Source organism: Halichoerus grypus, chromosome X (genome assembly GCF_964656455.1).
Source record: "Halichoerus grypus chromosome X, mHalGry1.hap1.1, whole genome shotgun sequence".
In the NCBI taxonomy this organism is placed as follows: Eukaryota; Metazoa; Chordata; class Mammalia; order Carnivora; family Phocidae; genus Halichoerus; species Halichoerus grypus.
This window is the reverse complement of record NC_135727.1, coordinates 112,836,751-112,851,613: the sequence shown is the minus strand read 5'-3', so window position 1 is coordinate 112,851,613 and position 14,863 is coordinate 112,836,751. Positions and strand designations below refer to the sequence as shown.

At 39.2% G+C, this 14,863-nt stretch overlaps 1 pseudogene; it reads right to left on the bottom strand.

Moving 5' to 3' along the window:
• Positions 1-2,242: 2,242 nt before the first annotated feature.
• LOC118544477 (calmodulin pseudogene) lies at positions 2,243-2,751 on the bottom strand (annotated as a pseudogene).
• Positions 2,752-14,863: the final 12,112 nt, after the last annotated feature.

Here is a 14,863-nt window from a genome sequence, read left to right as displayed (position 1 = left end):
TTCACTGCAGGCAAGGAGGCAAAGCCAGAATTTTAACTCAATATTTCAAACTCTACCTCTTAATACCCTGCCATGATGCCTTGATGGAATATTAAAATATATTTGTTGAACACTTGTTCTGTGTGAGAACCTATACTCAACTTCAAAGAGGATTCAGGATGAATGAACACAATCCTTACCCTCAAAAAACTTTCAATCTAATTGAGGTAGAAGATAGGAATAAAAGATGTGCATAAGTATTTTTTACTCACAAGAATATAGGTAAACTGTGCTTTTTATTAAAGTGTTTAGTCCAGAATGGGACATGCTCATTATAAATTATAATATATTACAATGGATCTCTAACAATTGTCTTATTATGTGTTCCTTCACAAGCTGAATTTCAGATAAGAAATCTAGTAAAAGAGTTTATCTGGTAAAATGGGCTTCATCAAAATTAAGAACTTTTCCTTTGTGAAAAACCTGTTAAGAAGACAAAAAGACAAGCTGCAGACTGTGACAAAATATTTCAAAGCCACATGTCTGACAAAGAACCAGTCAGTATATATGATATACAAAGAGCACTAAAAACTCAACAGTGAAAAAATAAACAGTTCAATTAGAAAATAGGCAAAAAGTATGAACAGACATTTCAATAAAGAGGATATAGAGATGATAAGTACATGAAAATATGTTCAATATCATTAGTCATCAGGGAAATGCAAATTAAACTTACAATGAAATATCACTTCACATCTATCAGAATGGCTAAAATACAAAATAATGACAGCACCAAATGCTGACAAGCATGTTGAGAAACTCGATCACCAATATGTTGCTGGTGGAAATGTAAAACACTACAGCCACTACAGAAAAATTAGATGGATTATTTTAAAACTACACATGTAAGCATCGTATGACTCAGTGATTACAAACCTGTGTATTTATTTATCCCAGAGGAATGAAAATTATATTCATGCAAAAACCTATACATCAATGTTCATAGCAACTTTCTTTGTAAAAGCCAAAATCTGGAAACAGCCCAAACGCCTCTCTATGGGTGAATCGCTAAACAAACCACACACATATGTGATACCACTCTTTTGTTTCAATCCTATCCCTCTTTTGAAATGTCTATTTTTAATTAGGTTAACCTTAGTTAAACCATGATCCACTAGCACACTACCTATATGAAATTCTGCTTGGCAAAACTAATGAAAAGTTTATAAAATAAAGGTCAAAAGCAGATAAAATCTTATTTTAAAATGTTTATACTATTATTCCATTGTCAAATTTAACTCCTCCAAGTGTTCTCTTAATTTCAAATTTTATTTCAACACAACCAGCTTCATGACCCACCATGGGAATCCAGGGAAAATTCATTTTACTTTATTTTAAGTTAATGGTCTTTTTATTGAAAAAAAAAAAGAAAAAGACCAGCATCTACAACTTGGAATGGACATGAATTGCAATTTCTTGAACTGCAGTGTTGATGGTTGTGCTGAAGTCCACAGCCACAGCCTACTCTGCTGGCTCCAAGTCATAGTTCAGAAGGTTTTAAAAACAGAGAGTCCCAAGATGCTCCCTTGTTAAATGTTTCTTTTTTAAAATTTTGTGTGAATGGTGACAGCTTGACACACATTTCACTCTGGTAAAACACAGACAACGCTAAACCAACACATGCAGGATGCCACCAGCATGTGTGTCACCATCACCAGGGGTCAGGACACACAGAAGTACAAGAGGACTGGTCTGCTAAGTGGGGCTACATCTAGATACTTTATCCCTCACCCATCTTTCTGCACAGCAACCTGAGGTAAACCAATTTTAGATGTGTGTTTTCAGTAAACCAGCTATGACAATACATACTAACAAACTGAACTAGACCCCTTCTGAATAGGTTTCAAATTTTTTTTCATTTTTAATACAAATGCCTGAACATGCTCAATTGTCAAGCTGCATGTGTGAAAAACTGGCCAGCCCAAATAGTGTATTAATCATTAGCAAATGGAACTGCAAGGAGTCCACTAAGGGCTTCCTTATCATTAAGGTAGTACAAGTGTTTATATCATAAAACTGACATGTAGCTTGATCTTTAGGGTGCAGGACCACCAACCAATACATGCAAATTTTGTGTGTGTGGACAGAAGGTACTTTTCACATTCAGTTTTGCTTTATAGAAAGAGAATGAGTAAATGAACTTTTTTGCAAGAGGTAAGTAAAAGATTCAACATGATTCTTCGGCAGTGGGGGGACAAAGGAGTTGAAAGTACGTCTTCATTTTGCAGTCATCATCTGTATGAATTCTTCATAGCTGACTTGTCCATCTCCATCAATATCTGCTTCCCTGATCATTTCATTTACTTCATCTGTTTGTGTTTCTCCTAAGTTTGTCATGACATGACATAGTTCTGCTACGCTGATGTAACCATTCCCATCCTTGTCAAAGTCTCAGAATGCTCCACATATTTCTTCTTCACTGTCTGTATCTTTCATTTTTCTAGCCATTATAGTCAAAAATTCTGAGAAGTCAATGGTGCCATTACCATCAGCATCCACCTCATTGATTGTATCCTGCAATTAGGCTTCTGCTGGCTTCAGACTCAGTGACCTCATGACAGTTCCAACTTCCTCTGTTGTGATGGTGCCATCGCCATCTTTGTCAAATAGGGAGAAAGCTTCCTTGAACTCAGCGATTTGTTCTTCGGTCAGCTGATCAGCCATGGTGCTAGCAAACGGAGGAAGAGCAGAGGGAGCAAGTGTGGCTACAGCAGCGCACAGGCTGTGATGGCAGGGGGGCCTCCACTGGCTGCTGCTGCTAAGGCACAGTGTGCGCTCAGCACCGTAACACCGCTGCTGCCCGGCTCCAGGGAAAGGTCATTTTAAAGCACATACATCGCATAACAGGAGGAGAAACAGTCAATACAGGACCCACAATTTTCTGCAAAATTTTATCAAATCCAGGTCAGAAGTCACCAGAAACCAGGCCTAGAATTGGTGTTTTCTTGCCATTTGAAGAGACTACTTTATGAGGAAAAGAAGTTTTATCTGCATTTTCTTTTACAGATTTGAACTCAACTGTGTTTTACCTTCTCCAAAGGAAGCAGCATTTCAGATATAATTTTCACTTTTCCAGAACTGTTTTTCTAATTTTAGAAAAGTGAGCATTTTGGGATGCCTGGCTGGCTCAGTCAGTAGAGCATGCAACTCTTGATCTCAGGGTTCTGAGTTCTAGCTCCACATTGGGTGTAGAGTTTATTTTAAAAAGTAAATAAATAAAATCTTAAAAAGAAAGAAAAGTGAGCATTTTATAAATAACAGAGTCACTGTAAAGGTATAAAATACAACCATTTGCTACCATCTAGTGGAACTACTAAGTTTTGCACAGAAACATTTTTGGCTTTAACAGAATCATTCTACTTCATTACCTTTATTTGATTCTTCTTGGTTATATGAATTTGTGGTTGTAAAAGTAAAATTTCTTGGTATTTGATACAAAATTCTTTTTTTTTTCAAATCCTTAAAATACAAGGAGCAAGCATAAGGGAGAAGATAGAGAGGAAAAGTTTTCTGAAGACACATCATTGCATTTTTTCTCATTTAAGATAAAACAAAAACTATTTTGACAGTCATCTATAAACCGATCCAAGAAAAGAGTCATGAACCATACTCAACCTAAATTAATGCTGAGAACACTTGGTTTTCATGCAAATTGGCATTATATCCTCAATCCCAGCTTGCTCCTAGTCTACATACTATGTCATTTTATTGCCAGACTTTTCTCTAGTGTGCTTATGTCATGCAAAGCATGTCAAACATGCATGGTCATATTAATTACATTCTTCTTGAACGTGGCAAAGAAGTCCTGGTGGAATATGAAAACTGAGAAACCAAATTACAAATGTGCCATATGGTCACTGATGGGAAAACAATGTATAGGAAACACTATGTCCCACAGCACTGATTATGTTGTTTTGGCTACATTACAGCTATTCCAGAGTATAGGAGGCCTTTATCAGTATCCCTTCCTATGCTCTCAGTAATCACAATTACACAGAACGAGCCTCCTACCAAAAGCATGTATGATTCTCTGCCTGAGATCTTTCTTAGCTAAGGTTTCCTTCAGCAAGTTTGCATTCTACAAGAACATTATATTGGAGAAGTGTACGTATTGTGAACTGAGCATTTACTCATATTTCTGGCACCAGGATCTATTTTTCAAATCATCATGGTGCCCTTGAGTCTGGGTACAGAATATTACCTGGCATCTACCACATCATGGAGTCAGGTAAAGGTTTATACTGACAAGACAGACTCCCAAAGACATTTTCACAAGGATTATTTACATTCCAATAGTACAAAAATCATTTTGGAGGGTCCTCCTCCAGGTCAATCCTCCCATCCCCAGGAAACACACCAAAAAAAATTGCAAGAGATATCCCTGGTGTCATCTTGACCAGAGCCCTATCCCCTTTGGTGTTCTACAATGAACACTACCTCCAAACAGCTTTGAACTGAACTCACAGTATCCCATGTAATATAAGGTTTAAATTTCCACTTAAATAACTGGGATATTTAAAGTTAAAATCAAGGGGAGGAGGAGCAAGATGGCGGAGGAGTAGGAGACCTAAATTTCGTCTGGTCCCAGGAATTCAGCTAGATAGGGATCAAACCATTCAGAACACCTACAAACTCAATAGGAGATCAAAGAAAAGAATAGCAGCAACTCTCTGAACAGAAAAGCAACCACTTTCTGGAAGGTAGGACATGCAGAGAAGTGAATCCAAGGCAATATTTGGGAAGATAGACCACAGGGGAAGGGAGCCTCCTCAGCCAGCTACCGGCAAGTGATAGAGCAGCAGAGCGCAAAATCAGAACTTTTAGAAGTCTGCTCCACTGAGGGACATTGCTCCAGTGGTTAAGTGGGGGGTGGAACCCTCACTGGGACAGTGTGGTCTCAGGACCCTTGGGGTCACAGAAAGACCGCAGGTGCCTGAGTGTGGCAGAGCTCCCAGGTATAGGAGTGGGGAAGCCGGCTGCAAAGACGGAGCCAAGGAGTGGGCTCTCAGCTTGGGGTTGCCATAAACTGTGCTCTGCAGCACAGTTGGGCCACTGCTCTTCGAGCAGGGACCCAAAATGCAGCAGATCGGGGAAACTCCCCTTTCTCCCCCGGGAGGAGGGGCACAGGAGTGCACCGCAGGGATCTGCTGGGTTTGGAGACTCCAAACAGGGTCATGTGCCCGAGACAGAAACGCTCAGTCACAGGCCAGGTGAGCATGGAGTGCAGCCGGAGACCAGAGAGACGGGAGTGATTGACCGCTTTTCTGAGGGCGCACTGAGGAGTGGGGCCCAGAACTCTCGGCTCCTCCGGGGCGGAGACTGGGAGGCCGCCCTTTTCATTCTCTTCCTCTAAAACTCTACAGAAAGCTTTCAGGGAACAAAAGCTACTGAGAGCAAACCCAAGCAGACTACTTAGCCTGGCCCCTGGCAAGGGCGGTGCAATTCCACCTCAGGCAAAGAAGTTTGAGAATCACTGCAACAGGTCCCTCCCCCAGAAGATCAGCAAGAACATCCAGCCAAGACCAAGTTTACCAATCAATGAGAATGGCAAAACCCCAGTGCTAGGGGAATACAACACATAGAATTCATGGCTTTTTTCCCATGATTCTTTAGCCTTTCAAAGTTAATTTTTAAAATTTTCTTTATTTTTTCTTTTTCTATTTTTTTAGTTGAATTTTTCTTCTTTCCTTTTTCAACCAAAATCTTATCAATTCCTTAAATATCTTCTTTAATTTTCATTTTTACAGTCAATTCTACCCCTTCATTGTATTTAACCTTACTTCTTGTATATATATGTTTTTCTTTTTTTAAAAGATTTTATTTATTTATTCGACACAGAGAGAGAGAGAGAGAGCGCGAGAGTGAACACACAAGCAAGGGGGAGCAGCAGAGGGAGAGAGAGAACAGGCTTTCCGCTGAGCAGAGAGCCTGATGCGGGGCTCGATCCCAGAACCCTGGGATCATGACCTGAGCCAAAGGCAGACGCTTAACCAACTGAGCCACCTAGGCGCCCCTGGATACAGTTTCTTCTAACAGACCAAAGCATACGCTAAATCTAGTGTATGACATTGTCCTAGTCTCCCACCTGATCACATTCTGTTTTTTTGTTAATTTTTTTCGATCTTTTTTCAACCAACTTATCTTATTGATTCCTTTTTTAAAATCTTTTTAAATTTTCATCTTTACAGTCATATTCCAACGCTTCATCATATTTACCCTTATTTTTGTATATACATAAGTTTTTCTTTCTTTAAAATCTTGGGAAGCAATTTCTTCTAACAGACCAAAATACACCCAAAATCTAGTGTGTGGCTCTGTTCTATTCATCAGCCTGATCATATTATTTTTCTTTCCTTCCTTTCCCCCCCAGTTTTGGGTCTCTTCTGATTGTTTAGTGTATATTTTTCTGGGGTCGTTTTTACCCTTTTAGGATTTTGTTCTCTCATTCATCTATTCTCCTCTGGACAAAATGACAAGACGGAAAAACTCAACTCAAAAAAAAAAACAAGAGGCAGTATGGACTGCCAGGGACCTAATCAATACAGACATTAGTAAGATGTCAGAACTAGAATTCAGAATGATGATTATAAAGATACTGGCTGGGTTTGAAAAAAGCATAGAAGATACTAGAGAATCTCTTTCTGGAGAAATAAAAGAACTAAAATCTAAAGAAGCCAATTTCAAAAAGGTTATTAATTAGGTGCAATCAAAAATGGAGGTTCTAACTGCTAGGATAAATGAGGCAAAAAAGAAAATTAGTGATATAGAAGACCAAATGATGGAGAATAAAGAAGCTGAGAAAAAGAGAGATCAACAACTACTGGATCACAAGGGCAGAATTCGAGAGATAAGTGAGACCATAAAGTGAAACAACATGAGAATAATTGGGATCCCAAAAGAAGAAGACGGAGGGGGGGTAGAAGGTATATTGGAGCAAATAACAACAGAGAACTTCCCTAATTTCAGGAAGGAAACTGGCATCAAAATCCAGGAGGCACAGACAACCCCCCTCAAAATCAATAAAAATAGATCAACACCCCAACATTTAATAGTAAAACTCACAAGTCTCAGAGACAAAGAGAAAATCCTGAAAGTAGCTCGGGACAAGGGGTCTGTAAACTACAATGGTAGAAACATTAGATTGGCAGCAGACCTGTCCACAGAGACCTGGCAGGCCAGAAAGGACTGGCATGATATATTCAGAGCACTAAACAAGAAAAATATGCAGCCAAGAATACTATATCCAGCTAGGCTATCATTGAAAGTAGAGGGAGAGATAAAAAGCTCCCAGGACAAACAAAAACTAAAAGAATTTGCAAACACCAAACCAGCCTTACAAGAAATATTGAAAGGGGTCCTCTAGGCAAAGAAAGAGCCTAAAAGGAACACAGACCAGAAAGGAACAGAGACAATATACAATAACGGTCACCTTACAGGCAATACAATGGCACTAAATTCATATCTTTCAATAGTTACCCTGAATGTAAATGGGCTAAATGCCCCAATCAAAAGACACAGGCTATCAGATTGGATAAAAAAAACAAGACCCATCGATACGCTATCTGCAAGAGACTCATTTTAGACCCAAAGACAGCTCCAGATTGAAAGTGAGGGGGTGGAAAACCATTTACCATGCTAAGGGACATCAAAAGAAAGCTGGGAAGGCAATCCTTATATCAGACAAATTAGATTTTAAACCAAAGACTGTAATAAGAGATGAGGAAGGACACTACATCCTACTTAAAGGGTCTATCCAACAAGGAGATCTAACAATTGTAAATATCTATGCCCCTAACATGGGAGCAGCCAATTATATAAGCCAATTAATAACAAAAGCAAAGAAACACATTGACAACAACACAATAATAGTAGGGGACTTTAACAACCCCCTCACGGAAATGGACAGATCATCTAAGCAAAAGATCAACAAGGAAATAAAGGCTTTAAATGACACACTGGACCAGATGGACTTCACAGATATATTCAGAACATTCCATCCCAAAGCAACAGAATACACATTCTTCTCGAGTGCCCATGGAACATTCTCCAGAATAGATCACATCCTAGGTCACAAATCAGGTCTCCACCAGTACCAAAAGATTGGGATCATTCCCTGCATATTTTCAGACCACAGTGCTTTGAAACTAGAACTCAATCACAAGTGGGAAGTTGGAAAGAACTCAAATACATGGAGGCTAAAGAGCATCCTACTAAAGAATGAATGGGTCAACCAGGAAATTAAAGAAGAATTTAAAAAATTAATGGAAACAAATGAAAATGAAAACATAACTGCTCAAAATCTTTGGGATGCAGCTAAGGCAGTCCTAAGAGTAAAGTATATAGCAATACAAGCCTTTCTCAAGAAACAAGAAAGGTCTCAAATACACAACCTAACCCTACACCTAAAGGAGCTGAAGAAAGAACAGCAAATAAAGCCTAAACCCGGCAGGAGAAGAGAAATAGTAAAGATCAGAGCAGAAATCAATGAAATAGAAACCAAAAGAACAGTAGAACAGATCAATGAAATTAGGAGCTTGTTCTTTGAAAGAATTAATAAGATTGATAAACCCCTGGCCAGACTTATCAAAAAGAGAAAGGACCCAAATAAATAAAATTATGAATGAAAGAGGAGAGATCACAACCAACACCAAAGAAATACAAACAATGATAAGAACATATTATCAGCAACTATATGCCAGCAAATTAGGTAATCTGGAAGAAATGGATGCATTCCTAGAGACGTATAAACTATCAAAACTGAACCACACAGAAATAGAAAACCTGAACAGACCTATAACCACTAAGGAAATTGAAGCAGTAATCAAAATCTCCCAACAAACAAGAGCCCAGGGCCAGATGGCTTCCCAGGGGAATTCTACCAAACATTTAAAGAAGAATTAATAGCTATTCTTCTGAAACTGTTCCAAAAATTAGAAATGGAAGGAAAACTTCCAAACTCATTTTATGAGGCCAGCATTACCTTGATCCCCAAACCAGACAAAGACCCCATCAAAAAGGAGGACTACAGACCAATATCCCTGATGAACATAGATGCCAAAATTCTCACCAAAATACTAGCCAATAGGATCCAACAGTACATTAAAAGGATTATTCACCATGACCAAGTGGGATTTATTCCTGGTCTGCAAGGTTGGTTCAACATCCACAAATCAATGTGATACAATACATTAATAAAAGAAAACAAGAACCCTATGCTCCTCTCAATAGATGCAGAAAAAGCATTTGCCAAAGGACAGCATCCTTTCTTGACTAAAACTCTTCACAGCGTAGGGATAGAGGGTACATACCTCAATATTATAAAAGCCACCTATAAAAAACCCACGGCGAATATCATTCTCAATGGGGAAAAACTGAGAGATTTTCCCCTAAGGTCAGAAACACAGCAGGGATGTCCACTATCACCACTGCTACTCAACATAGTACTAGAAGTCCTAGCCTCAGTAATCAGACAACAAAAAGAAACAAAAGGCATCCGAATCAGCAAAGAAGAAGTCAAACTCTCACTCTTTGCAGATGATAGGATACTTTATGTGGAAAACCCAAAAGACTCCACCCCAAAACTGCTAGAACTCAAACAGGAATTCAGTAAATTGGCAGGATATAAAATCAATGCACAGAAATCAGTGGCATTTCTAGACACCAACAACAAGACAGAAGAAAGAGAAATTAAGGAGTTGATCGCATTTACGAGTGCACCCAAAACCATAAGATACCTAGGAATAAATCTAACCAAAGAGGTAAAGAATCTGTACTCAGAAAACTATAGAATACTCATGAAAGAAACTGAGGAAGACACAAAGAAATGGAAAAACGTTCCATGCTCATGGATTGGAAGAACAAATATTGTGAAGATGTCAATGCCACCTAGAGCAATCTACACATTTAATGCAAATCCCTATCAAAATACCATCCACTTTTTTCAAAGAAATGGAACAAATAATCCTAAAATTTGTATGGAACCAGAAAAGACCCCGAATAGCCAGAGGAATGTTGAAAAAGAAAAGCAAAGCTGGTGGCATCAAAATTCCGGACTTCAAGCTCTATTACAAAGCCGTAATTATCAAGGCAGTATGGTACTGGCACAAAAACAGACACATCGATCAATGGAACAGAATAGAGAGCCCAGAAATGGACCCTCAACTCTATGGTCAACTAATCTTTGACAAAGCAGGAAAGAATGTCCAATGGAAAAAAGACAGTCTCTTCAACAAATGGTGTTGGGAAAATTGGACAGCCACATGCAGAAGAATGAAACTGGACCATTTCCTTACACCACACACAAAAATAAACTCAAAATGGATGAAAGACCCAAATGTGAGACAGAAATCCATCAAAATCCTTGAGGAGAACACAGGCAGCAACCTCTTCGACCTCAGCTGCAGCAACTTCTTGCTAGACACATCGCCAAAGGCAAGGGAAGCAACGGCAAAAATAAACTATTGGGACTTCATCAAGATAAAAAGCTTCTGCACAGCAAAGGAAACAGTCAACAAAACCAAAACACAACCGACAGAATGGGAGAAGATCTTTGCAAATGACATATCGGATAAAGGGCTAGTATCCAAAATCTATAAAGAACTGATCAAACTCAACACCCAAAGAACAAATAATCCAATCAAAAATGGGCAGAAGACATGAACAGACATTTCTGCAAAGAAGACATCCAAATGGACAACAGACCCATGAAGAAGTGCTCAACATCACTCGGCATCAGGGACATACAAATCAAAAACATCAATGAGATACCACCTCACACCAGTCAGAATGCCTAAAATTAACAAGTCAGGAAGCGACAGATTTTGGCAAGGATGCAGAGAAAGGGGAACCCTCCTACACTGCTGGTGGGAATGCAAGCTGGTGCAGCCACTCTGGAAAACAGTATGGAGGTTCCTCAAAAAGTTGAAAATAGAGCTACCCTATGACCCAGCAATTGCACTACTGGGTATTTACCTCAAAGATACAAATGTAGTGATCTGAAGGGGCATGTGCACCCCAATATTTATAGCAGTAATGTCCACAATAGGCAAACTATGGAAAGAGCCTAGATGTCCATCAACAGATGAATGATAAAGAAGATGTGGTATATATATATATATATACAATGGAATATTATGCAGCCATCAAAAAATGAAATCTTGCCATTTGCAATGACATGGTTGGAACTAGAGGGCATAATGTTAAGCAAAATAAGTCAATCAGAGAAAGACAAGTATCATATGATCTCACTGATAAGAGGAATTTGAGAATCAAGACAGAGGATCATAGGGGAAGGGAGGGAAAAATGAAACAAGATAAAACCAGAGAGGGAGACAAACCATAAGAGACTCTTAATCTCAGGAAACAAACTGAGGGTTGCTGGAGTGGAGGTGGGTGGGAGGGATGGGGTAGTTGGGTGATGGACACTGAGGAAGGTATGTGCTATGGTGAGTGCTGTGAATTGTGTAAGACTGATGAATCACAGACCTGTACCCCTGAAACAAATAATACATTATATGTTAATAAAAAAAATTAAAAAACTAAAAATAAAAAATAAAGTTATGAGTCAAGGACAAGAGAAAGAAGAAAAAAATACAAGGAATACTGTAATGAGACTGACCCTTCAGACTACTCTGTCCTTGAGGACTTGATATCAACTAATAGAGAGGGAGCAACTCCAGTAATTCTCTACTCTAATACACTCCAAATTTGGTTAGAATATTATTGGGGAAGTAGCCTCTGCATGACCTATTTTCCCCCACCCCAGGACTGTCTAAGAAGTGTTCTCATTTCAGCTTCAGCACACAGGGAGGGTCATGAAATATCTACAGTGTAAAAGTGAAGAAATCTAGGCTCAGAGAGATTAAATGCCTCTGCCAATGCTACAGTTTCAAGAAGTGGCAGAGCTCAGACTAGAACCTATGGTGTATCACTTCAAAACTCATGCTCTTATACAGGAAGAGGATGTTTCACACCAGACTGCCACCCCCATATCCTTGTGAGTTAGTAAATCTCTCTGAGGGTAACCCTGAGGCCACAGCGTGACCACTACCACTTGAGAGGATTATAGAGCACTCCAAAAGGAGTGTTTGAAATATGTAAAGTGGTTAAAGAAATACACTTGCAGTGCCCACAATTAAAGATTTGGTGCATGAGGGTGCTGGGGGCCAGACATATCCCTGAAAGGCTGCACCAAACAAGACATCGAAAGCAACATGTCTTATCAGGTAAGAGATCTGGGAGACATTTCATAGAGCAAAACAGTATGCCCAGTACAGCCACATCCTATCACAGGGATATAAAGTAAGTTAGTTGAATGGAGGACCGAATTTTTAGGAAGAGTTGTCAATGTGCTAGGTATTTTCTCCCCCCTTATGAGACTAGGCCTTTGTATTCATTCCAAAAAAGACACAACTAAACATTCTACTTAAATGGGAGGTAATCTTCTGGGGAACTGCCACATTTAGAGCCCACACTGACTTTCTTAAACATGTGCTCCATTGGGAGCTAAGCATCAGTTGTCCAGTTGCCCTTTTCAGTTTCTTTATGGATCAATGTCATCTTTTAACGGCACCTGTTGCAAGGCAAAAATATGGGGCATGAATGGTCCACAGAATATCCCAAATATCTGCCCACTAATGGGTGGTTTTGGTTATGACAGTAGCACCATTATGTCACTGATGTGCTCAGTGAATCCAAATATAAAACACAGTCCAGTGCTCGCTTCGGCAGCACATATACCAAATATAAAACACAGTCCAAACAAGAGTCCTTAATTATTGCTCCTATTTGCTATGTGGACAAGCTTGGCAGGGCCATACTCAGAAAAAGGATCCACTATAGTGCATGCCTAGTGGTAACCTTGAGGAGAGGGTAGAGCATCTAGCACTTTAGACTTTGGAAACCAGAGACCCCCTCTATATTCAACTGTGCAGCTGGCACTCTGCACACATTTCCAGGCTCTTTGACCTGATACGCTGGAGTCAACAGGTCTTGTTTGGGGACCAGGTCTCAAATTATAGATGAATAACCATGCCTTGATGCACAGTCTATTTAGGTGACTGTGAAGTATGAGCAATTCATTGGTTTCACCGATTTTCATCTGCAAATGACCCCTATCCATGGGTATGCACATGGGACACATAAAGGTGTATGTGTTTTGCAGTCTGCTGATAATACCTCTCTCCACAGAGGCTGAGTCAGAATCTTCCAGTCATTCGCGTAACAGAAGATAGTTCATACTATCAACCCGAGGGTCCCTGTGCAGGAGTCAATCAAATGCAAAAAGGTACATTTGGGGTTTTTTTTTCCACGACAAAAAACACAGTCCATTTCTCCACTCATTGAACAGAATGCCCTTTCCCATGCACAAATGCAGTTTTTATTGGAGTAGTATCCACAGCCCATTGGAAGATATGTGCCTTTAACTTAGCTGAACTAGACCCAGGCATCCTCATAAACCTGGGTGTAATAAAGCTGCGAGAGATGCTGGCACATTCTGGACATATCAGACAACCAAATCTGCAGAGTAACAGGACACAGTTTCTTACACCTCTGAGACACCATTAATGCCTTATTTCTTCCCTGGATATACCACTCCCACTTCAAAATGGATGTTTCTTGGGAAATACCCAATTTGTTCATGTTTTCATTTGGGAACCATCCCATAATAAAGAAGTAAGTAAGTTACAACACTTGTTCTTGCTTTGTTACTCTCATGATGTCCACTAACACCACTAACAAGCCAGAAATAGTCTCTGAAACGGGGTATATCAAGTGGTGGTTTCAGGTAAGCATCAAAACAAGGTTCACAGTGTGGCACTGGCTAGTGGATACATCATTTTGACACTGGTTTCATTTTGCAAAAGTGTCAGTTGATAACAATTTCACTCCAAAGATGCTTCATGGGTAATTTGCCCAAGTGAAAATGTGGTCTGCACAGCTTATTGGAATGTTTTTAAGTCATGTTCTTGGTCAATACGGATGTCTTTTGAATAATCTTATGTAATAGGATGAACAGGATCCACACGTTATATATAAGTGTATCCAAACTGAACAAGCTTATTATGTGCTTTGTAAAATGTGATCTTCTAGACATTCTTAGGCTGATCATTTTTATTTCTTTTTTTTAATTAGTAAACTTTGTTTTTTAGAGGTTTTAGAGTCATAGAAAAAACTGAGTGGAAAGTACAGAGAGTTCCTATACACCCCCTGTGCCCACACCCACAACCTCTTCTACTATCAACATCTCCCACCAGAGAGAGATTATTACAATCAATAAACCTACACTGACATATCATTATCACCTAGAGTCTGTATTTTACATTAGGGTTCACTTTTGGTTTTGTACATACAATAAGTTTTGACAAACGTATAGTTACATTTATGCACCATTACAGTATCAAACAGAATAGTGTCACTACCCTAAAAATCCTCTGTACTCTGCCTATTCATACCTTCCTCCCCACTAACTGCACTGGCAACCACTGATAGTTTTATTGCCTTCACAGTTTTGTCTTTTCCAGAGTGTCATATAGATGGAATCATGCAGTATGTAGACCCTTCATATTGGCTTCTTTCATCTACCAATATGTATTTAACTTTCCTCTATGTCTTTTCATGGCTTGATAGCTTATTTCTTTTAAGTGCTGAATAATATTCCATTGTCTGGATGCACCAAAGTTTATTTATCCATTCACATGCTGAAGGACATCTTGGTTTCTTCCAAATTTTGGCAACTATGAATACAGTTAGTTGTTATAAATACCATGTGCACATTTTTGTGTGGACATAAGTTTTCAACAGCTTTGGATAAATACCTAAGAGT